Here is a 22,991-nt window from a genome sequence, read left to right on the forward strand (position 1 = left end):
GGTAATTTTACTCTCTAGATTTACAGTTTCTTCACAAAATCTACCTAACTACCCCAGAAAAGTTGACAGAATTTGATTTGCTTGCTAAGGCAAAAATGTTATTTTCCGGAGACTATTTTACTTGCTTGTTTTCCAATTTAAAATATAGTTTGTATCACTGGAGGAAATGAGGCAAAAGATAGTCACTTGAAATGCTAATGAAATTAAGTAATTCTCGACATAAAAACATAAACATGACTATAAATATTACCTGCTACCTGCTAAACAGTGTTAAGAGCAGAAAACTCAGTATCTCATCTTGCAATTAATTTATGGGTTGACAAATCGTTTTACTCATTGTAGTCCAACAGATAACTTCATTGAGATTACATTATGCAAAAAAAAGATGCTTATTAGGGGATTAAAAAGGAAGAAAAGAGAAAAACAAAGTACTTACTTGCAGTGATATTTTTTAAGTAATCCTGAATTTCAAATTAGGCCTGTTTTGTTTGTTTGAAAAGCCTTATCTAGCTATAATCCTTTGGATCTCAGGGAATCCTCCATTAATTCATGAAACAAATCTTTGAGAAATCTTCCTTTTCTATTTATTTCTCTAAATATCCAACTTCTGTTAGGAAGTCATAAAAAACAGAAGACTGCCTTATGAAAAAAAAAAAGAAAAGAAAACAAAATCAAACTGTAATCAAGAAAGAAAAAAAAATAACCTTATCTAAAACTAGAATCTAATTCAGAATTGAGACTGTCCTGTTATTTATCTCCATTTGAAGTTGTCTTCTTGCATTCCTGGTGACATCTCTCACCATTCAGTCCAGGGCTGTTTTACACCAACGTGAGATGTTTGAAGAGAAATGAACTCACTCTCTGAAGTTCCTTATAGTGAAGGAAAACAGATGGAGGATTTCCTGCCGAGGACTCCCTACCAAGGCTGAAAAGCGAGGGGGTGTGGAGTTGACTTGTTAAGGCGCTCCGTTTTCTGGGCTCAGCAATTTCCACTTAGTAATGAGCCCATATGCGCTGTTGCCTCATGCTAACGAGCTCTCTCTGCCTTTCTGTGCTAACTCCACCAGCAGCGGTGACTTGGAGGAAGCAGGCCAATGACATTTTAGTGTCCTGTCATCATCCCTGTTTCAATCTCACCTCACCTCCAGGACCAGATAAATGCACACAAGGACATTTTGCTCCAGTGGTCTTCCATTCCCATTCCTTTCCCCCTTGTCTCTAGCTCATCTCTGGGATTTCTTACCTGATAGGAGCAACTTCCAGGTACACACATGCTGTAAGCATTGCACTGCATTAATATTTAAAATTATTTGTAAGTGTTACCAGTTTTATTTTCTCCTTCGATCCTTTCTCCTTATGAAAGTACATTCTGAGGACAGCCCGTTTTAAAATGTGAACACGCTGGTTGACCTAGGATTATTGTTAACAGGAAGGAGGACTCCACACATGCCCTGCTCGCAGGTTGGTACCCCTGAGTTTGAAAACTTTATCTTTAAAAGCACGATTTGGGGTTACTTCCTTCCCATCACCAAAAGTGAGTATACTACTGCCTACCAGAAGAGGGTCTCCCCATCAATCTAACAATCTCCTTAGTAACCATCAGTCAAATCATGCATTCATTTCAATTATCCTAACACATCACTCAACTCTATATTCGTCTTTCTTATTACAAACTTGTGTCAGACATCCCTCCAGAAATGCAAACCACACAATCTTTCCTTCCATGTCAATGTCTTGGTATGATAACTTATTTTTTGTTTCTAAAAGCACAGCTGACAAACAAAACAAGTGGTTAAAAAGGCAAAAAAATGGGTATAATGAAGAAGTTTTGTAAGTTGTATGTAGAGCTGTGGCTTATCTAGGTGGTGAATACAAAGAAAACTTTCGTAGGCTTAATACATTTTCAAGTTTACCTGGAAGAAGAGTTCACAAACTACGATTCATGGCTATATTAGGCCCACTGTCTATGTTTATAAATAAAGTTTTATTAGAACACATTCACACCTCTTTGTTGCCATATTGTCTATAGCTGCTTTTTTATGCCACAGCAGCAGATTTGACTAGTGATGACAGAGAATGTAAGTCCACAAAGCTCAGAATTTTTTCTCTGTGGCTCTTTATAGAAAAAGCTTGCAGAATTCTCATTTATATGTCAGAGGGTCACAAGACAACCACTGAATCCTTTGACCTTTTGTTCCGAGCTGTGTATTTAAGAGTGTATCCTATAACTGTGTAAGGACAATGCTGATGGTGGGATTGTCCACCTACTACTCTTAAGTAAAGGTTTACGTAATTGTGGCAGGAGGGCTTCTTGGGAATTGGGGTGGGGAAGTCCAAGCACCCAGGGGACAAGATAGATTATACCATGTGGTGGTGTTGTAGGACAACAGAGAAAGAATCCAGCTATTGCCAAGGACAGCAGCCAGAGTGACAGGGCTGAGTGTGAGGATGGAAAAGCATAACGAAGCCATCAGTGGGCAAAGAACGATGAGGACAGGACATGAATGTGAAATGGACTGGGGCAATCTGGTAGAACTAAGACTTTCCAGCCTGTGGAAGGGTGACTAAATCACCCTAACTGACCCCTGGACTGCCCCAGTTTTAAAACCAAAGGCCCTGTATCATACCATGTCCTTGGGCCCAAGGAATCTGGATAACTGGTCAGTCTAGCTAATGGGAGTCGGGCTGAAAAGACAAACCCAAAGAACAGTGCTTTTGCCAGTGCTTAGAATTTCTGGACAGCTCAGAGAAAGCTACTGAGGGCACTGGAGCTATTGGAGAAAGACACGGGTCTTGTTCTTAGCAAATAAGTGATCTGGTTATGAGGACGCACATTCTGTGAACAGGAAGAAAGCAGCCTCAGAACAAGCCGTAAACAAGAGTGAGGTCATCTGTACTACCACTCTGTTCTGGCCTGGCCTTTTCACCCAAAAGCCAGCCTGCACTTTTTCCGGAAGAGCTGGCCTGTGGGATTTGATGATTGTCTATTGCCTGGAATTCTCGGTTTTAAATTTCCCCAACTCCATAGCCATTCCAAATACTGCTTGAGTTTTTTTAGCCTCACTGATGAATGCCAACCTGACTTTCTAGGCCTCATGAATGTAGCTCTCTTTTCATATCCCAGTCTGTTAGTAGGTCAGTTCAAGGGTACATGGTTCTTGTGCCATTCTATGCCACATATGGTGCTGGGCCTGGCGTCAAGGATAGAGAAGATAGGCAAGACTACTGCCTTGTGGACAGGAAAAAGAAGCAAACATAAGGCAAGATAATTTCAGAATGAGATAAGTCCTTGGAGAGAAACAAGCAAAGTGATAAGATGCAAAGGAACTGGGCCCTGGTGGATTCCATCCAGTTAGGGTGGTCAGAGAGAACTTTCCTGAAAAGTGTCATTTTAGCTGAGTGCTGGAAGCTGAAAAGAAGCAAGTTGTGCAATGAGCTAGAAGAGCTCAGGTTCAAAGGCAGAGGCAGGAAGGAACTTGACATGTCCCAGAAAACAGACAGGACCCTGGTGTGGCTTAGTGGGCAACTGGGGGAGGATGTGATAGCCACAGACCAGATGGTGTGTGGTCTTGTCAGGAATGATGAGGAGGGTTGGATATTTTCCAAAGGCAAGCAAGGCAAAACTATGCCAGGATCTAAGCAGGAAGATGTGTGTGAGCTGATGTCTGTTTTTAAAAGAATTTCTCTAGTCTGATTGAGAACCAAGTGGGAGGAGATGAGAGAGGGAGTAAAGAGATTGAATTATTTAATTTAATTTATTTATTTCGTTTATTGTGCTGGGGATCAATCCAGGCCTTCGTGCCTGGTAGGTAAGCCCACTTCTGTTGGACTATACACCCAGAGAGGAGATAGGCTTAGGAATAAGTGCTGTCAGGGGCTAAAATGGCATTTGAGGGCACAGAATTGTTTTGAGATGTATTTTGAGATGACAGCTCTGTCCCTTGTAATGGTAAACTGAAATGATCTCATTTAATGGTTCATGCTGGGGCCATGTGGCTTAAGTAGAAAAAGCAATTGCTTAGCAAGTGCCAGGTCCTGAGTTCAAACCCCAGTACCACCAAAAAAATTAAATAAATAAATAAAAACTCAGTTCCTCACTTAGTGTCAATTTTATATTTTCATCCACATGAGGGAAATCCAGAGAGCAGGAACCCTGTCTTCCATGATCACTCCCATAGCCAGAGCACCAAACCCATGGTTGCTACAGAGCAGGAATGCATGTCACTCTGTGACTGTGTGTTAGAGACAGTGGATAGATTAGCAGTGGTTGTACAGGTCAGGTTTCTGGGAGAAGAGAACATGTTGCTTTGCCAAAAGTTATCTTTGCTTCTGGAGTTTGGTTACTTGGGTGAATCCAGTTGACCAGCCAAAAGCCATTCCCAGACTCCTTTGCAGCCAGACTCTCAAGGACTTGAATTTGGTGCTGGCTTAAGTAGGGACTCTTGACAGACTGTACAAGATACATCCATTTGAGGGTGCAGATTAGCAGGCTACCATGACTCCGTAGCCAACAGCCAGGGCTAGTGTTGTAGGTTGTGATGGAAGAGTCACACAGGTCCCTTGCTCAGAAGGGCCCCACACTTGGCTTAAATCTCTGTAGAAGTTGTCTTGACTCTCCATAATGTTGAAAAAAGGCTCTGCATTTTCATTTTGCACTGGGCCACACAAGTTATGCAGCTGGTGCTGCCAATAGTTCTGGTATCAACTTCCTCCACTCCTGGGAGGGAGTGAGGCCATGTGTTCCCAACTGCCAGCAGGCAAGACAGCTGCTTCCAGATCCCTGGATGTTGCCTCAGGCAGCCAGACACAAGAGTCAATAACTTGGACAGGGACTTCCTGATCTCCTTCTTCCTGTTTGTCACTAGGAGCATAGTCCCCCTGTGGGCCAGCTCTGCTCGGACATAGTGTTTTAAGAGTTATTCATGGAACTCCAGCCTGGATTCTGATTTCCCAGCCATTCTACCAATTTTGTGAGCAAGATTCCTTTCCTATTGATAATAGACTGAATTAGCTGAGTATGGTGGTACATGTCTATAATCCCAGCACTCAGGAGTACTTAGGCAGAAGGATCAAGGCCTGAGCTACAGAATGAGACCCTATCTCAGAAAAACCAGCAAAAATGCCAAAGCAAAACAAAAAATAGACAGGATGTTGTTATCTTCAACAGTACTCATCCTGAATCAAGGTCACTCTTGCAGAACAAGCTGGCTTCTCTGAAGAGCTTTTCAATTGCTTTGTCATCATACTTTGTCTACTGAGGTGGTAGAATTTAGTGGCACTTTTGAGATTCCCTGTCCATTAGGTGAAAAGCCTGAGCTACTGCTTAGTAGGGATGAACTTGGGCATGTTAGTTACACCTTTGAGTTATGAAGGTGCATTTTATTTCCTTACTGTTGACTTCTCATTGGTGGACCGAGAGGCAGCAGCTTGTCTACAGTCTTACTTGGATACCTGTGAGTCAGGTAGAAGGTGAATAACCTGTCTATCCAGATGTATTGGTTACTGCTGGCTGCCACAATAAGCTATCACAAACTGGCTGACCTAATACATAATCGGAATTTACTCTTTCACCGTTCTGGAAGCTGAAAGTCCAAAATCAAGGTATGGCAGGGTTGGTTCCTTCTGGGACTTGGAATTGGTTCTACGGTCTGTCTCCTAGCTTATGCTGATTACCAGAAAGCCTTGGCATTCTCACTCCACTCTCTGCCTCTGTCTTCATGTGGCTTTCTCCCATGTCTCTGCCCTCTTCACTTCTTATAAAGATAAGTCACTGGGAATGAAAGTGTGGCTCAAGCAGCAGAGTGCTTGCTGTGCAAGCATGAAGCCCTGAATTTAAACCCCAGTCCCACCAAAAAAAAAAAAAGTCATTGGAGTTGGGGCTCTTTTTAGGGTGATATCATATTCACTTAATTACATCTATAAAAAAACAATTTCCAGGGATAGGCATAGTGGTGTGTGCCTATAATCCCAGCTGTGCAGGAAGCAGAGGTAGAAGGATGGTGGGCTGAAACCATGATCAAAAGTGAGACTCTATCTGAAAAATAAACTAAAGCACAAAGGACTGGGGCATGGCTCAAGTAGTAGAGTGCCTGATTGGCAAGTGCCAGGCTCTGAGCTCTAATTCTAACCCTAGTACTGACAGAAAAAAAAACAATTTCCAAATAAGGTCATATTCTGAAGTAGTTCTGGGTGGACATAAATTTTGAGGAGACATTATTGAGGCCACTATGCTAGGGTATAAATTTGAGCCTATAGAACAAAATAAAGTCACCTGTTTCAGACAGAAGTCAAACACGTGGTCAGGACTGTCTGTACCTGGCCAACTCAGCCATTCAGCTATGGGTTAGGAAGACTTAGTGAGGTTAGCTGTAGTTTGTTTACCTTCAGACATTCCCTGACTTTCATGACACTGCTACATATGTGTGACCTTTTGTTTTCTTACAATCCTTTAGTTTTAGAAAATCCTAAAGTTATAGGAAAGTTCCCTTAATTAACTCAAGGTAAACGTCTAAAAACGCAAACCTTCTTACAGAAAAAAATGTTTTCCATCGACACACCCCCATGCTTTTGTTCTGCTACGGAATTTCTGTAGTACCATAAGCAGAGGACAAGTGTTCAGGCAGAGGAGAGAAAGGTCAGGCAAAGTCATTGAAACTAATATGACTTCACATATCCACTGTGAGGACCTCTTATGTTTCACAAATCAAAGAATCATTTAAGCTATTTTAGATACTTTTTTTCTAGTTCAATGAGCTCTAATTCCTTAAAGCTGAAGAAGCAAGTATTTTTCTCCAAAAAATGAATACCTAAAATGACACTACAAAATATAGCCTTAGGATGGGGGTATCTTTTTTATGAGCATAGAAGAGAAGATTACATTATTCAACTAGACAAAAAGCCATTCCATCAGAATTCTGCTATCGTTTTTCACTGTACATATCTTGCTATGAAAGAATTACATTTATTAGGCAGGATTAAAGCTATTTATTCTGTTTTTATTCCAATAATTAAACTGTACACAATCAGTTGGGTTACTCACAGCCAATCTTTGGAAGATTAATACAGGGCACTATTCTTTTGCTAACATTTGGCTTCTGCATAATAATGGAGGAAGTAATAAAGTTTATGTTCCCATAACATGTAAGAATTGTATTTTGTTCCAAACAGTTAATGTCAAAAATAACTACTTGTATAAACAAGCCACAAAACGCAATCATTCTTGGCAAACATTAATGTTTCACTGAAAATATTAATACAATGCCTATTGAAGATGAAATCTGAATATTTAAGTTATAACAAAGCATAAAGAAAATATTACTAAAATATGTCATGTCTGAAAAAAATAATTTGAAAATAGATTTTGGTTAGCTATCAAATCACCTCATTTCAAATATGTGCATTGAAACTAAAATGTGCACTGTTCTCACCTCAGCATTTGTTTCTGTATATATAACTTAAAAAATCCATGTTTAGAATGGAGAAACATCACTGGTACAATGATCACTGAAAACCTATGTCATTTGGCCATTTGGCAAAATTTGACATCTACGAAAGAACTGCTTCTCATAACCCTCCTCAATGAGAGTTTACTTTAGGCCACAGAGACAATCAAGAGTCACAGGATCACAGGGAAAAAGTTATTGGTCAGGATGTTGCATAAATATGCCTTCATTTGCATATATATTTCTTCTCTAGCCTTGTAATTGCAAAATTTCATTATATTGTTAAAGGAATGCCAAATATCTTGAATTTGTATGTTTTTATTGTTCAATCATAGCAATCATAATAGTGTAAACAAACTCTTTTGAAAATGGATCTTTATAGTTTTCCTATCTTTTGGCTCCCAAGAGCACTGAATGAAACCACAGAAGAGAGGACTTAATGATTCCCTTGCAGGGACACGGGAAATCTGTACACATCGCACCAACAGTTGCTTTTCACAGGAAGATCAAGATTAACTGACAAAAAGCCAGTACCAACATTAAAAAGGTGAATTAGGGTCCACAATTCTCTTACATAAACACAAGTAAGACTGCCCCAAAGACCAGTTTTCATCTATGGTTGTCAGCAGAACTATTTAGCACTCAATGGGTTTGTAAAAAATTGGGAATGGAAGAAAATCTTAAAGACCAACGAGGACTTTCCAGCAACATTTTGAACTGCAACAATTCAACATTGGTCTCAAAACAAACCCCGTATTACTGTCATGGATCACTCTGACAGGCAACCCCTTCTTCCTGGATCCTTTAGAGCCCTAAACATATATCTTTTTTCCCGGTTCTTTCAAAACTTATTCATGGATTACCTTGCATGATTCTTCCCTTCACATTTAAGCATTTCTTAATTCTCTTTTTTGACATTTTTTTCATTTTCTCTTGATTGTCCATCTGGTTTTCTGTTGGTTTCAGATCCTCATTAACTTACCTTCTGCCTCACCCTCCATGTTTCATACATTTGCCTTTCTCTTGGTTTTCTCCAGCGCAGTCAACCCACTTAGAGGATCACTGACAGATGGTGGGAGTCATACAAAGGTCGTAAACCAGTGGCTCAATGTAAATATTGCTCAGTAATTCATCTGGCAAACTCAAATATATTAATGAGAAAGGAGGCCACGATCTAACCGAAAAGTTAATAAAATTAACTATGTGGGAAGAGATAGTTATCACAACTGAGAAAAGACAGATGGAAGACGGACAAAAGAGTACCTTTCCATCTGTGATATTAACTGAGTAAAGCATCTATCATAGCATTTTTGGGTTCATTTCCTTTGAGAAAGCAGTCTTTTCTATCAAAGTGTGTGTTGTCATTTTAATTATCGGCATTATCTATAGTTTCAGGTCCTTCTAGATTCTTGCTAACCCCCTTTGCTGGGGAAAATTGTCTGTCATGCTGTGTATCTTAACCCCTTCCTCGAGTTAGTATAGAATTTCAGCCAATTGAGAAGATTGTGAACTTTTGACCTGGACCAATCCAAGTCAAGAGGCAGGGTCAATCATGTCAGAACTATAAGGAAGGACAGACTGCCTGTCCCTTTGTGCGTGCTTTGCCTGTGTGCCTGTGCATCCTTCTGCAGAACTAAATTTTGCCTTGCCGAGACAATTCTCTGTTTCTGTGTCTTTAATTGTGACCATGGTGGTCTTTGGGGATCTTATTTCTAACATTCCTCATGATATTGATCCCATTTCTTGGATCATCAGTGAAAAGTGGAGTGAAATTCAAGCTTCAGCCAGTTGGAGTGCACTGGCTTTCTCTCTCTCGTCTCCCACATTGTTCATTGGTCATTAGATGTCATCGAGGTTCCTATTGACTTTCTAACCAGGGGGTCATGTCTAGATCTTGGAAAGTTTGAATCAACTTATCAAGGACAACTCAGAGACGAGGCAATAATGATTTCTGAAAAGTTCAGATATTTTACATCTGTGGTTTTCCTCATTTTTCAAACCGTTAGTTGGTTTAAAGATACCTTTTTTTCCCCCTTAATATTTGCTAATCTGTTTTACAAGGGACTTAAGCTAGACTTTTTGGATGTATTTTGCTCACATCTTTTAAGACTAAATATATAGTATATATAGTTTTTCTTTTCATTCCACCCTTATTTATTATTAAGCCTTCTCTTTTTAATCTTAAGAACGCCATTATTGAATTCTAGTTAATAACATGAACATCAGACGTCCTTATATGTTTTTGCCTCTGAAATATTTTTCAGTGTGAGGCAATTGTAGTAGCATCTCTGTCTCTGTGTCAATCGAGGTTAGTTGTTTTCTGAAGATCTGTGATTTCTTTCTGTTATAAACAACTATGGTTGCACAATTGCTCACAACTAGAAGATAAACAAAATAGCCTGCCTTAGGATGAGAGGTCAAATCTGACACATGCAGGCTTCTGGAACCTTCCTGTTTATTCTCTCTTCCCTGCACGGACATGGGATGGCTAATGGGTGCTTGTGGACCCTCTTCCAGATGAACCCCAAGACCTGTCTTTGATTGGGCAGCCCCTTTCCATCACCTCCTATGTCAGAGTAATGTGTTCAAGCTGTTAATTTTTCTTTGTTTTCTCCTTATTTTACAGTTCCATAATTAACTGAAAGTGACGTGTAGATGACAGTGTAGCAACACCTTGCAGGAATAATCTTCCTGTTTACAACCAAGCAACAGTCTTCATCTTTTGTGCGAATGAATACAGGGGCCTCTTAAAAGGCAAAGGTTCAAATATGACATTGACAACTATTAGGAACTTTGATGTGGTGAGATAGTATTCCAAGCCTGGTGACGAAATGTCTGGTGGAGACTGGGCAAGGCCTTGTGCTCCCATCCTCCATATTTAGGCAGTGAGAAGTAGATTGAGGTGTAGTCTCCTGTTCATCTGGCATAGAATACTCGATAACAGAAAAGTAGATCCAGCTGGACCATATTATGTCATCCCTATTTTCTGGCATTTCATTCAGCAATAGGTAACTGAGATTCCAGTTTCCATCTTTGAAACAAAAACACACAGGATTTTCTTCTGTCACGTAAAAGAAATCAGCTCACAGGTAGTTAGGGTTGAATGGGAGATGTACATGACCAGAGACCAAGTCCCTGTTATCTTTATAATCTAGTAACTGAAAACTAGTGTCTTGTTGTAAGTTGCCTGATGGCCCAAAATGACTATTGAAGTCTCATCCATTAAATCTGCATTCCAGACAGAAAGAAGGATGCTTTTCTGAAGACCTGTACAACTGACCTCTTCCATTTCGTTAGTTAGTTTATAGTGACACACTCACACCGAGTAACAAGGGAGGCTGGAAATGCAGTCCTTTCTCTAGATGCTTCTGTGCCCAGCCAAGAATCAGATTTCTCTTACCAAAGAGACAAAATGCAAGGGTAAACAACTGTCTTTACCACCTTTTGTACTGGAAGTGACTGTACACAACATGCCACATAAATTGCCACCATCTGATGGGTGACAAGGTGTTGTTAAAACTATTGCACAAAATTCCATCCTATCAAGATGTCCCATGTGCCTACAACTGGTTTCCAACTCCTTACTCTTCCTCTAGGCCTCAGCCATCACCTTCGCCTCTTCTTCTCCTACATTTCCTCTGGGCCTCAGAAATCACCTTTGTGGGGAAGGCTTTTCCTACCTGGACCAAGCTCTCCCTCCCTGCACAGAGCCCAAGTGGAGCTTATACGTGTACTCATGCCTCGTGCTGGATGGCTGTAATGGCTTTTTTCCTAAGCTGAAAGCCCCATGAAGGCAAGACCTAGTCCTTTCTCTTGTTATTCACCTTTACATCCTAGAAAAGTGCCTGGGTCATAGTAGGTATTCAGTAAGGATCTGTGGAGAAATGTATCCAGCTACTCTTCCCAGAGACAAAGCAGCCCTACAGAGGAGCCACTCTGCTCAGAGGAAGACAGGCAGCCCTGCAGCTCCCCAGGAGATGGAGATCAGGGGGCCTGAAATAAAAAGATGCTTGGTTCTAGACAAAAACAGACATATTATTGTCTTGGGCAGAAGGAACAAGAAGTATATTTAATTTCTGGACGAGCTCACTGTTCTTAGGGTTCTGTCTTCATGGGATGGGCTGAGAGAGGAGCATTTGAAAGCTGCTGCCTGTGGTACCTGAGTGTCTCTCTCTGGCTTCACCTGCCCTTCTTCCTCCTAAACCCATTCCGTCTGGCTGGCCCCTATGGTTTTATATTTGTGATGTCTGCTTTGTACTATCTGTGTGTTAACTGTGCCTGTTTTTCTGAGACTCTTATGGGAACTTTTCCTTGCTTCCTACCTTTTTTGACTCTATGAGTGCCTAAAATTTCAATGTGGACTCAAACCTGGAATGTCATAGGTGCATTCTAATTAGTTGGCCATGTCTATCTATGTTTATATAACTATAAAATAAAATACGCATTAATTATCATCCTGTAGTGGATGACACCAATTTCTTTGGTGTCTCCACAAAATTCCAAGTACAAAAATGTAACTAGATAGGAGTGTGTCTGAGGGGAACCCCCTGATCATTCCAGGTAAGATTCTGTAGGGGGCAAAAAGAAATATAAGTCAACATAACAAAATGTTGCTTTACCAATTTTTTTTTTAAACAAACTTTACTATTTTTCTTCTGGATATACAAAAGAAACCCTTAAAAACAGACTTTGTTTTTTAGAGCAGTTTTATGTCCATGGCAAAACTGAGCAAAAAGTAGAGTTCATGGATACATCCTGCTGTCCCTCCCCCCAAGACTTTCCCACTAACATCTGCATCACAATGGAATATTTGTTACAACCAAAGAGCTTACATCTACACATTGTCATCTAAAGTCCCTAGTTTATATTAGAGGTCTCTCTTGGTGTTTTCCATTCTGGAAGTTTGACAAATGTGTGATTATATGTACCCACCATTACAGTGTCACATAGACTAGCCTCACTGCCCTGAAAGTCTTCTATGTTTCACCTCATCTGTCCTTTCCTGCCTTTGGCAAGCACTGATTTTTAAATTTTTTAAATTACTACTATCTCCCTTGTTTTGTCTTTCCAAGAATGTCATAAATGTATTTGGAATGGTGCAAAACATAACCTTTTCAGACTGACTGACTGCACTCGGTAATATGTTCTCACCAAGCCAGGCAATGCTTGACCACTGTGCTACACTCCTTGTTCCACAGCACCAGGTTTTGAAAATACCAGCTCCTCCATTGTGATGCTTTTGCTCCTTTATCAAAAATCAATTGACTATATTTGTGTCTATTTTGGAGGAGAGGGGATCTATTTTTTCTGCTGATCTATTTGTTTATTCTTTCAGTGGTACACATTGTCTTGATTACTACAGTTTTATAGTAAGTCTTGAAGTTGGGTAGTGTCAGTTTTCCAATTTTGTTTCTTAATATTGGTTTAGTATTTTGGGTCTTTTGCCTATCCACATGAGCTTTAAAATCAGTGTGTTGATCTCACACAAAAACTTCTTGGGATTTGATTGGGATTGTAGCTTGTGCTAGGAAGAATGGACATTTCACCCATACTGAGCTTTCCTGTTCATGAACATGGAATATCTCATTTTATTGAGTTTTGCTTTGATCTTTCATAAGAGTTTATAGCTTTCCTCGTGGATTTTATACATATTTTGTTAGATTTATATCTCAATATTACAATTCTTTGGTACTAATGTAAAGCAAATTGTGTTTTTGATTTCAAATCTCAATTATTTATTGCTGGTATTTAGGAAAGCAACTGATAGATGTATATTAATGCCTTGTATCCTGCAACCTTGTAATAATTGCTTTTCTGAGTTCTGGAAATTTTTTTGTCAGTTCTTTCAGATTTTCTACTTTGTCAATCATGTCACTTGCAAACAAAGACAGTTGTATCTATGATAATTTTATTATTGTAATGAAATTCACATGCCATAAATTTAGTCCTTTTAAAGTATATAATTCGGTGCTTTTTAGCACATTCACAAACTTGTACAATCATCGCCCTCAGTCTGTTTTCATTACTTCTTAAAAAATCCCATACTCCTTAATTATCACTTCAGATTCTCTACTTCCTGGATATGTCACATTTTACACCAAGAACCTAACATCTATGATAAATAAGCCACTATTGAAAAATTTTAAAGCACAAAAGGAAAAGCAAAACCAAAATACAATGAAAGCACGATATGACTGATCTCCAAGTGAAAACACTAGACTTAACTGTTGATAGGAAAATGACCTAGTGATGATTCAATTTAATATTTGCATTAGTGTATTTGAGTCAGTAAATTTCTTCAGGCTACTCCGAAGACCACAGCCTTCACTTCAACTTAACAATCATCTCTTATTACTTTGACAATAACGTGCAAACAAAACATGAATCGGTGAAACTTGCAAGCACTTAAAAAGTCATATTCAAATCTTTGGTTTCAGTGTTGACCAGTATTAACATAGCTCCATAAAAGTGGGTGTCCTGGATAGTTTCTAAGCATGCAAGAAAGGGGACCCAAATATTTTAATTCAGAAAAACTTTTTATAAAGTATTTAAGCTTGCTAGGTAATTTATATGACTTATACAACCCCACTAATAACCCCTGGAGAACAACCATGAGACTTATGCAAGGCTGTGAGCCCACTGCTAACGAGTTTCTCAGGTGTCCCATCAGCTGGGTTTCTGCAATAATATTTCCTGTTAACACAGGAACACTATTTTCACCAAGCAGAGACTATATTTTAGCCTTGACTGTTATTTTGACTTGATTAGATAAGACAAATTGCAGTTTGCTGTTTTACTCCTTTAGAGCAATAGTAATATGTGGAAAATTTCTTTTTAAAAAAGAAAGAAAAACCATAAAAAGCTTAAAGAGTTTGTTACCAGAGATAAAATTTTCAACAAAGTAGCTATGAAGTTTCTGATACTAAATAGTCACCACAGTTCCTTTGGACATAATTTTTATCTGCATTTTTTTGTATCAATAAAAAGGCCATATAGCTGAATTTTTTTCTTTTCCTAATCTATTTTGTAAGAAAACTAGCAAAACAAAACAAAAACAACAATCTCCTTAAAACTGACCTGAAAAAGGGAAAGATGGAGAAGCAAAATATCTGGGATAATTTAGATCTAAATAATTACAGATGATACTTTCATATTAGAAAATTATCCCTTATTATAAGAATTGATATTCTTATAAAATAGTTTAGAAAGGGAAGAGTTAATGATATTTCTTGCCTTTAAGGCAACTCTCTAAACTGGGCCAGGACACAGATAAAATGAGAGCCTTGCTAAAAGCAATACTCACTTTATGTATAAGAGCCAGCATTACACAAGACACTGAGTGAAAATCCATCCTGTTTACAGTGAAAGTTGAGGATCAGGAGATAGACTGGAGAAGGAGAACATCACAATTTTGTGCTGTTTAGTTGTGTTGATTCAGTCACCATTCTTTTGTGATAATTTTCATACCCTGAATATATTACTGTCTCCCAGACTTAGCACTCAGAGTTACAGAGAACATCCGGTGGAAGTCACTAGAACTTGCACTCAAAGGGCTTCCAAATGCAGGGAATTTTCTTAGCGAAACAGTGTGTAGCCTGCTGTGCAAGACATTATTGACCAAGTAGAGTAACAACTTCATGCTTGTTACCAACATAACTGCCATAATAGCAGCCTTAGCCCAAACCAAAAAAAACCCTAAAAGTTTTGAAGACCACTGAAATAAGAAGTAAAGAGTTGTAGGCTGATTGTGTAGTGAGGACAAGAGAGGGAGAGGAGGAGGAAGACAAATGAAAGGGCTGTCCTAGAACTGTAGAGGTCAGCAGTAGCTGCAACCTGCCCCTCAATAGAAGGCAAATAAAATGCAAGAAAAGCAAGTCAATTCTCCCTTTTGAGACAGGTGAAGGAGGCAGTGGTTGCAATAGGAGTGATGGCCTAAGTTGCAGAACTAGTAAACGACCCACCTCCCAGGGCATAAGGAAAGGGCCTTCCCTTCTTCCTCCTGTGGATTACCCTAAACCAGGGTAAGATTCACCAGCAGGATTAGAGGGGAGCTTTAAAACTTTTTTTGCTGTTGTTTTTGCTATCGTGGTAGAAGTGAGTGGACGAAAGTGGTCACGTTCTGGTCTTGAGCCCCTTCTAGTATGAACCCTAGTTGAGTCAAGCCCTCCTGGTGAGGCATTCCCGTGTCTCACTCACTCACTCACTCACTCACTCACTCACACACTCACTCCTATGGGTAACAATCACACTGTCCTCCACCAGACAAATTGTCTGGTATCTAAGCAAAGACTTTGACTCTATGGAATCTACTTCAAACTCCCTACTTATTTGCCCCCAGAGCTCAGAGAAACCCTTGTTTCCAGAGCTACCAGAAAGTGGCTGGCCTGGGGTCACACTGTACTGAGTGCTTTGTGGTCTCTGGTTTTGGCCTCTGGTCTCTGTAGATACAGCGGGGCAAACCCTTCCCACTCACAGACCAGAGCAATCCAACCAAAGCCTCAGCAGGCTTTTAGCACTGACTGGTTCTGCTTTCTTCCTCATGTGAGTCTGGTTGTTGCTGTTTGATTGGTTGTTTGTTTGTTTGTTCATTTGTTTTCTTTTTGGCAATGGGAGGCTCATACCCAGGCCCTTGTGCGTGCTAGGCAGGCACTCTACCACTGAGACTGTACGTGGGTTTTTGCAAACCTCAGTTCCACACTTCAGACTTTCTTCATTCTTTTTACTTTGTAGTCTAAAACTACTCTTTAATTTTTCTTTCAGTTTAAGGTAGGCAAAATGATTGCATCCTCTCCATATGTACGTGACAATCTTAGTCACTAAACGAGTCTCTTAAGTCGCTGCACTAGCCTCCCACCTGAAGGGCCCCTCAGTTTCTCTGTTTCCAAAGAATCCCTTGTGACTTAGGACAGCTAATTCTCCCTTTGTGGACCATGTCTATAACCCACACATCCACAGGATTCTGCATTATTTTCTGGCCCTTCTTCTAGGTCACCTTGCCAAAGATCTTGACCTCTAGAGGGAATGCAAGCAGAGGGAAGGAGTGAATACAGAGGCCTGCAGCTTCCAGTCCCAAGCAGTTTCCCTAGAAGTGCACAGGTACCTTTCTGGTAGCACCGTGTGGCCATTACTGCATACACAATGTGCTCTGGTCTCAGCACAATTCTGCCTGAGGAAAAGGAGACCACCTGCAGAGAAAATTATCTGTATAAATAACGATCTCACTGGAGCTTTCCTTGCAGATGGTCCTGATTTGGAAAAGGTATGCAGTCAGTCTTTGAAACATGACTTCTGCTTTTGAGGCCACTTGGAATTCTTTCTGAGTCTTACTATCACGGTGACAAGGTATTAATCTGAAATAATGAGCTTCCCCTGAATCCCAGCTCTCTTATCATCATTCCTTATTATTTTGAAAATGACTAGACCCTAATTTCACAATCTACTTCCCCCACTCTTGCCCTTCCAAATAAAATCAGTCATCAAATCCTGTAATTTTTTTCCTTCCCTTTCATTTTGTCACCATTTTAATCCAAGCTGTATTGTGTATTACTCCATGTTTTGGCCTACTACATTATAACCTCTATGTTTTTGGCTTCCTCAGTCTCTCCAGCACAAGATGGACAAGTTAATGCCATTTCGTACATTTCCCTCTTTTCTTACCATGCACTGATGCTTTTAATAGCTCACCGTGACCTATATACAATGATTGTATTACTGTACATTACTCAACTTATTACGTTAATTTTTATTTCCTTCTAAGAGATATTTATTCAGTATCTACAGCAGGCTGTACATCATCTTTGGCTCTAGAGAGACAGCAACAAATAAGCCAGACCCATTTCCTTCTTGCCTTTTAGAGAAGGTGGTTAACATTAGAAATAAGTGCTCAGAAAGAGGAACTATAAAAGCACATAATGAGGGAAGAGAATCTCCCATCTGGGGTCATGGGAGTTTTCTGCAGAAATGACATTCAGCAGAGGCTTGAACGGTGGCTAATGAAGGAGTGAAGTAGGGGTAGAGGCAATAGAGTATGCAAAGGGCCTGACCTGGGAAAGAGCCTGATGCATGTGTGGAATGACAGAAGGCTGGAGGGTCAAAATGAAGGGGGAGATGGGAAGCACTGTGTGGGATACAGGCAGTGAGGGGACCAGGGGTCAGGCTACGCAGCGGCTGGTGGGACATATGGAGGAATTTGGGCTTTATTATAAAAGCAATGGGAAACCACAGCAGGTTCAAAACAGAGGAATGCAATAACTTACTGTGTTTCAAACAGATCAACCGAGCAGCAAAGTGGAGAACGATTGAAGGAGAGTTGTGTAAATAAATAAAAAATGGTGGTGACTTGCACCATTGTGGTACCATTGAATTTAGCAGATAAGGAGAAAATACCTGGATTCGACAGAGAACAAAAGACAGGGGTGGTGGTACATACTTGCAATCCTAGCATTTGGGGGGCTGAGGCAGGTAGATCACACATTTGTGGCTAGTCTGGGCTATATATACAGTGAGAACTATCTCAGCACTCCTGCACCAAAAGTGAATGAATGAATAAATAAATAAAAGAATGAGACAGTGATCAGCACTGAGGGAGAGAAGCAGAAAGAAGTGATATAGAGTAATATTAGGACAATGTCTGAGTTTTTAGCAGAAACAACTGAGGATAGTGGTCATATTTAATGAGTTTGGACCCTGGGAGAGGAAGTTGGTTTGGGTATGGGGAGGACTGAGATGCTGAGTTTAGTTTGGGATATTTCAGTCTACTGTAGATACCTCAAGAAGGTAGTAGTGAAGCCCAGTCCAGCATTCCGGCTGTTTTCTTTCATTACAGTAAGTTAGTCAGCAAGGGAGCCCCAAGGTAATTTCCTCCTCCAGCCTGTCCACGTGAAATGTATAAATAAACACATGTGGACAAACCCAAGGAAGTACTGATCTTGGATCTTGAGATTGCAAGAACTGAAAAACATCTCATGACTAAGGGATTAGCATCAGATTTGCGTCATTTGGTTCACCTGCTGTGAGAGCCCACCCCCTCCCCACCCAGTCTGCAGCTGCCCACCGCCCACTGTGAGAAAGTCCCAACCACTTGCCTATAGAAAGCACCCCTAAATCTGCTTCCCAGATGGACTTTGTGACAAAGTAAATGAAGCTACCCTCCTCGCCTCAGCACCTTGTCTCTAGACGTCAGTGGCCTGTGTACAGTTGGGTCTGGACTTGGGTCTGGAATTCTGAAGAGAGGTGCCAGTGTGAGACACACATTTGAGATTGAAGGAGGCTGTCTAGGAACAACTTGTTTGGAGGGTTTTTTTTTTCTTTTCCTTTTTTGGCTGTCCTGGGGTTTGAACTTAGGGTCTCTCGCTTGCTAGACAGGTGCTCTACCACTTGAGCCACTCTCTTCTCACACCCTAAGGGACAACTTGTGGTGTGAGAAGAGAGAATAGCCTTGGCCTCGGCCTCCAGGAACAACGACATGGAAAGAATGACTGCAGAACAAGGAGCTTGCAAAGGAGTCTGAGAAAGCAAAGCCAGTGAAGTAGGGAGAAGGCAGGAAGGTATAGCTCCTGGAAAGCTAAGAGCCCAGTGCTCTGTCAAGGGGGGCAGGATTGGGGGTGTCACAGTGTGGGATGCAGGAAAGCTATAGATTGTTAAGTCTCGAAGGAGGCATGGAAGTAATTCAGATCATTTGTTTAAAAATGGTGTTAGTTCTAGGCCAGGCACAATGCTGTATACCTATAATCCTAGCATTCAGAAGGTAGAGATAGAAGTTCAAGGCCAGCCTTGGCTACAAAGCAAGACCCTGTCTCAAAAGAATAAATGTTTGTTTACATTCCATTTTGAGGTGCCCACTTTGATCATGAACTAGCCCTTGGGCCACAGGACTGGGATATGGACAGGACTTGGGGGACTGACATGGTCATGAAAATTCCTTCAACCTTATATGGTTTGCAACAGTTGTTAACTTGCCTGATAGCATAAACATGTTTCCTCACTAGAGATTCTGACATTGGCCTGTACTAACTAGAAGCAGTCATGACTTTTCCTCTGATCCACTAAAGAGTAAAACAGGCGATATTTTTTCCTCATATATTCCAAGCAAATAGTTCCCACAATAATAACACAATAAGAAAAGCAGCATTTGTAGCAACCAAAATGATAAGGATGCATGCAAGTCATTGGGCTTCTTGTTTCAGAAGTTATGGTTTTAAGAGCTTCAACGAAACATCTGAAGCAACTCTAGTCAATCATTCTGATGCCATAAAACCTCTTTCTGATAAGTAGCAGAGCAATCTGTGAGCCACGACTGATAATAACACGGTTAGCTGTTGGGTATCAGATTTGATACCTTACAAATTCAAAGGAACCAGTAAGTGTTTTGTGGAATCATTCTGTATGAAGGAACTTACTATGGTAATCTCATCTTAACGTTACTGAACTTGCTTGGAGTTGTAAAGTCCTAATTTCTCATTTTTGGAAAAGGTTTTGATAGGGTCATAAGTCTAAATGTAATCGGGATAGAATTCTGTTGATGGAGACTTGAACTGTGAATCACGAAGTAATACATACAGGTGACTAGGGTTTAATGATTTTTGGCTATTGTTTTGATTTTTTCAGTCATAGGGTCATATATTACAGAGTTGTCATAGCATTAATCAAATTGCTTCACTTTTGAGCAAATCCTTCTAGGAGATGGAGTACTCTTAACAGCAAGGCTAAGAATGCGTTAGCTTGATTGTGACTCTCAAAGACTCCTCCAGGGGCAAGCAGTATATGCTTGGGACTGGGGACACACTGTGGCGTACAGATTGTTCCCTTCCCACCAAAATTCTCATCATCTCTCCTCACAGATGTTCCTTGGGAGAGACCCAAAGGCAGAGATTATAATCTATTGTGATTCATGTCACTGGGAGCACAGAAAGTTCTGTTTGGGGATTTAAGAAAAGATATGTTTAAGAAAGCTTCTACTTCTACTAAATCCTAGAAAATAAGCGGGATCTCCCCAATCTGGGAAGCAGAGAAGAGTGAGGTAAAGGCAGAGTGACGAAGACACAGTAAAACAAAACACCGAGACCTGGCAAACACGCGTTTGGAAATGAGCCCTGGAGCATGGCAGCACAGCCATGGACACTGAAATCACCACCCTGTGTTACTGTCACAAATACTTGAGATAATCAACTTTTGAAGAGAAAAGATTTCGGCTCACAGTTTTAGAGTTTTCAGTTCATGGTCAGTTGGTTCTCTGGCTTTTGGGCCTGTGGTGAGGCAGTGGGTCATGGTGGGAGCACATGGCAGAGCAAAACCACTTACCTCATGGCCAGGAAGCAAAAGTGGAATAGGAGAGGTCAGTGTTCCCCATCCCCTTTGAGGACACACCTCAATGAGCTAAAATATCTCACTAAGTCCCACCTCTTACAGTTTCTACTACCTACCAGTAATACTGAACAGGGGACCAGGTCTTACTACATGGGACTTTGGGGGCATTACAGATGCAAACTATAGCAATTCTCTTCTGTAAGAAAAAAAATCACACGCTACCTAATCTTTGGAGGTTATCCTACACAACATAGCTGTAGGGTCTGTGAGAGATGTGGGATAGGAATGGACCAGTGAGCCTAGAGAAGCAGTACATTATATGGTGACTTTGTCAGCCCAGATGGTAGAGCTTGGGAATCTGACAGATGCTCCATTCCATTTACATCTCATCATGGCAAACTCTGGAAGCCTGACGCAGCTCTGATCTGATATAAAGAGAAAATTGCAGTAGTTTCCCGGTACACAGTTTCACTTTCCATGGTTTCAGTTATCCAAGGTCAAATGTGGTCCAAAAGCACTAAATGAAAAATTTCAGAAATAACAATTCATAAGTTTTGAACTGTTCAGTGTTTTAAGTAGGGTGATGAAATCTCGTGTTGTCTTATTCTATCCTGCCTGGGATATGAATCATCTCTTTGTCCAGTTAATCCATATTGTATATGCTACCCTCTCATTAGTCATTTAGAGGTCATCCAGGGTATCAGAGCAACTGTTGTGGTATCACAGGGCTGTGTTCAAGCAATTCTTATTTTACTTAATAATGGTTCCCAAATATGAGAGTTAATGATGCCAAAAATTCAGTGAAAATGTGAACGCTCTTGAATTAGTAAGGACAGAAAATGAATCATATGCTGAGCTTGCTAAGATCTACAGTAAGAATCACTCTTCTACCTATTAAGTTGTGAAGCAGGAAAAAGATATTCATGCTAGCTTTGCTTTTATACCTCTAATTGCAAAAATTATGACCTCAGCACACGGTAAGTACTTAGTTAAGATGGAAAATACTTTAAATGATAAGATTCAGCTGGACACCAGTAGCTCATGCCTGTAATCCAGAGGTCAGGAGGATCACAGTTTGAACCAGCCCAAACAAATAGTTCTTAAGACCCTATCTCGAAAAAACCCATCACAAAAAAGGACTGGTGGAGTGGGACCTGAGTTCAAACCCCAGTATTGAAAAAATAAAAAAGATAACATTCAGTACTACCCCTGATTTCAGGCATCCACTGGTGGTCTTAGAGTAATTCCCCTCTGGAAGGGGAACTACTGTGTATGCTGTGCTTACAACATACACTTTTTTTTTTTTTTGGTAGGGCTGGGGTTTGAACTCAGAGCTCCACACTTGCTAGGCAGGCGCTCTACCACTTGAACCACTCCACCAGCCCTTTTTGTGTTGGTTTATTCTGAGATAGGGCCTTACTTTATGCCCAGGTTGACCTGGATTGCAATCCTCCTATTTGTGCTTCTGGGCATAGCTGCGATGACAGATATGCGTCACTGCACCCAGCCATTGGTTGAGATGGGGTCTTGCAAACTTTTTGCCTTTGCTGGCATCAGACCAAGATCTTTCTGATCTCTGTCTTCCAAGTAGCTAGGATTACAGGCTTGAGCCACTGCATCTGGCTACAATATACTCAACTGATGGGAATGAGGATTGATCTATTTAGTCACTAATTCAGTCACTCAAACATTTTTTGTGTATTCTAAGCACTGTGCAAGCAGAAGGGAAAACAAATGAGAAACACAGTAATAGAAGCTCATGTATTTGCATCCTTTTTGTTAAGTATTTAAAAGTGTGGTAGTAGTTTTCTGTTACTGTGACAAAATGCCTGTGAAAATAAACTTAAAAGGTAAAAAGATTTACTTTGGCTCCCAGTTTCAGTCCATGGCCACCTGGCTTCATTGCTTCTGAGGCTGTAGTGAGGCAGGACATGGTGGTAGGGAGCATGAGGTAGAGCAAAGTTTCTTATTTCATGTTGGACAGGAGGTAGGGGAAAGGAGGGGGAGAGCAGGAGAGAGGGAGAGAGGGAAAGAGGGACAGAGGGACTAGGGCATGCCCTCATGGATCCAATTCCTTGGCTAGATTCCATCTCCTGTTTTTATCACCTTCCACTAGCCCGTCAGTCAAACTATGAACCCATTAATCCACCGATGAGGTCAGAGCTTTTATGTTCCAGCCACTTCCCCGTTACGTTACTCCTACCTCTGCACGCTGCTGCACTGGGGACCAAGCCTTCCACACAC

The 22,991-nt window shown here is 40.6% G+C and overlaps 1 protein-coding gene and 1 long non-coding RNA gene across 13 annotated transcripts in view; one reads left to right on the forward strand and one right to left on the reverse strand.

Moving 5' to 3' along the window:
- The window catches only part of Kiaa1217 (KIAA1217 ortholog), a 444,456-nt gene that overhangs the window by 389,021 nt on the left and 32,444 nt on the right, over positions 1 to 22,991 (reverse strand). For 2 of the 12 annotated variants that reach the window (XM_074056510.1, XM_074056511.1), the window contains exon 1: positions 437 to 1,489. The exons of the other annotated variants lie outside the window; for them this stretch is intronic. The gene's annotated coding sequence lies outside the window, so the exon portion shown is untranslated. Of the gene's footprint in view, positions 1 to 436; positions 1,490 to 22,991 lie in introns of those variants that run through there. 12 annotated transcript variants of the gene reach the window in all.
- Positions 5,403 to 22,991, forward strand: part of LOC141417510 (uncharacterized) — a 71,785-nt gene continuing 54,196 nt past the window's right edge. Inside the window, exon 1 of the long non-coding RNA XR_012442141.1 lies at positions 5,403 to 5,601. This is a non-coding gene — a long non-coding RNA (uncharacterized lncRNA). The remainder of the gene's footprint in view (positions 5,602 to 22,991) is intronic.

This window comes from Castor canadensis, chromosome 15 (genome assembly GCF_047511655.1).
Source record: "Castor canadensis chromosome 15, mCasCan1.hap1v2, whole genome shotgun sequence".
NCBI lineage: Eukaryota > Metazoa > Chordata > Mammalia > Rodentia > Castoridae > Castor > Castor canadensis.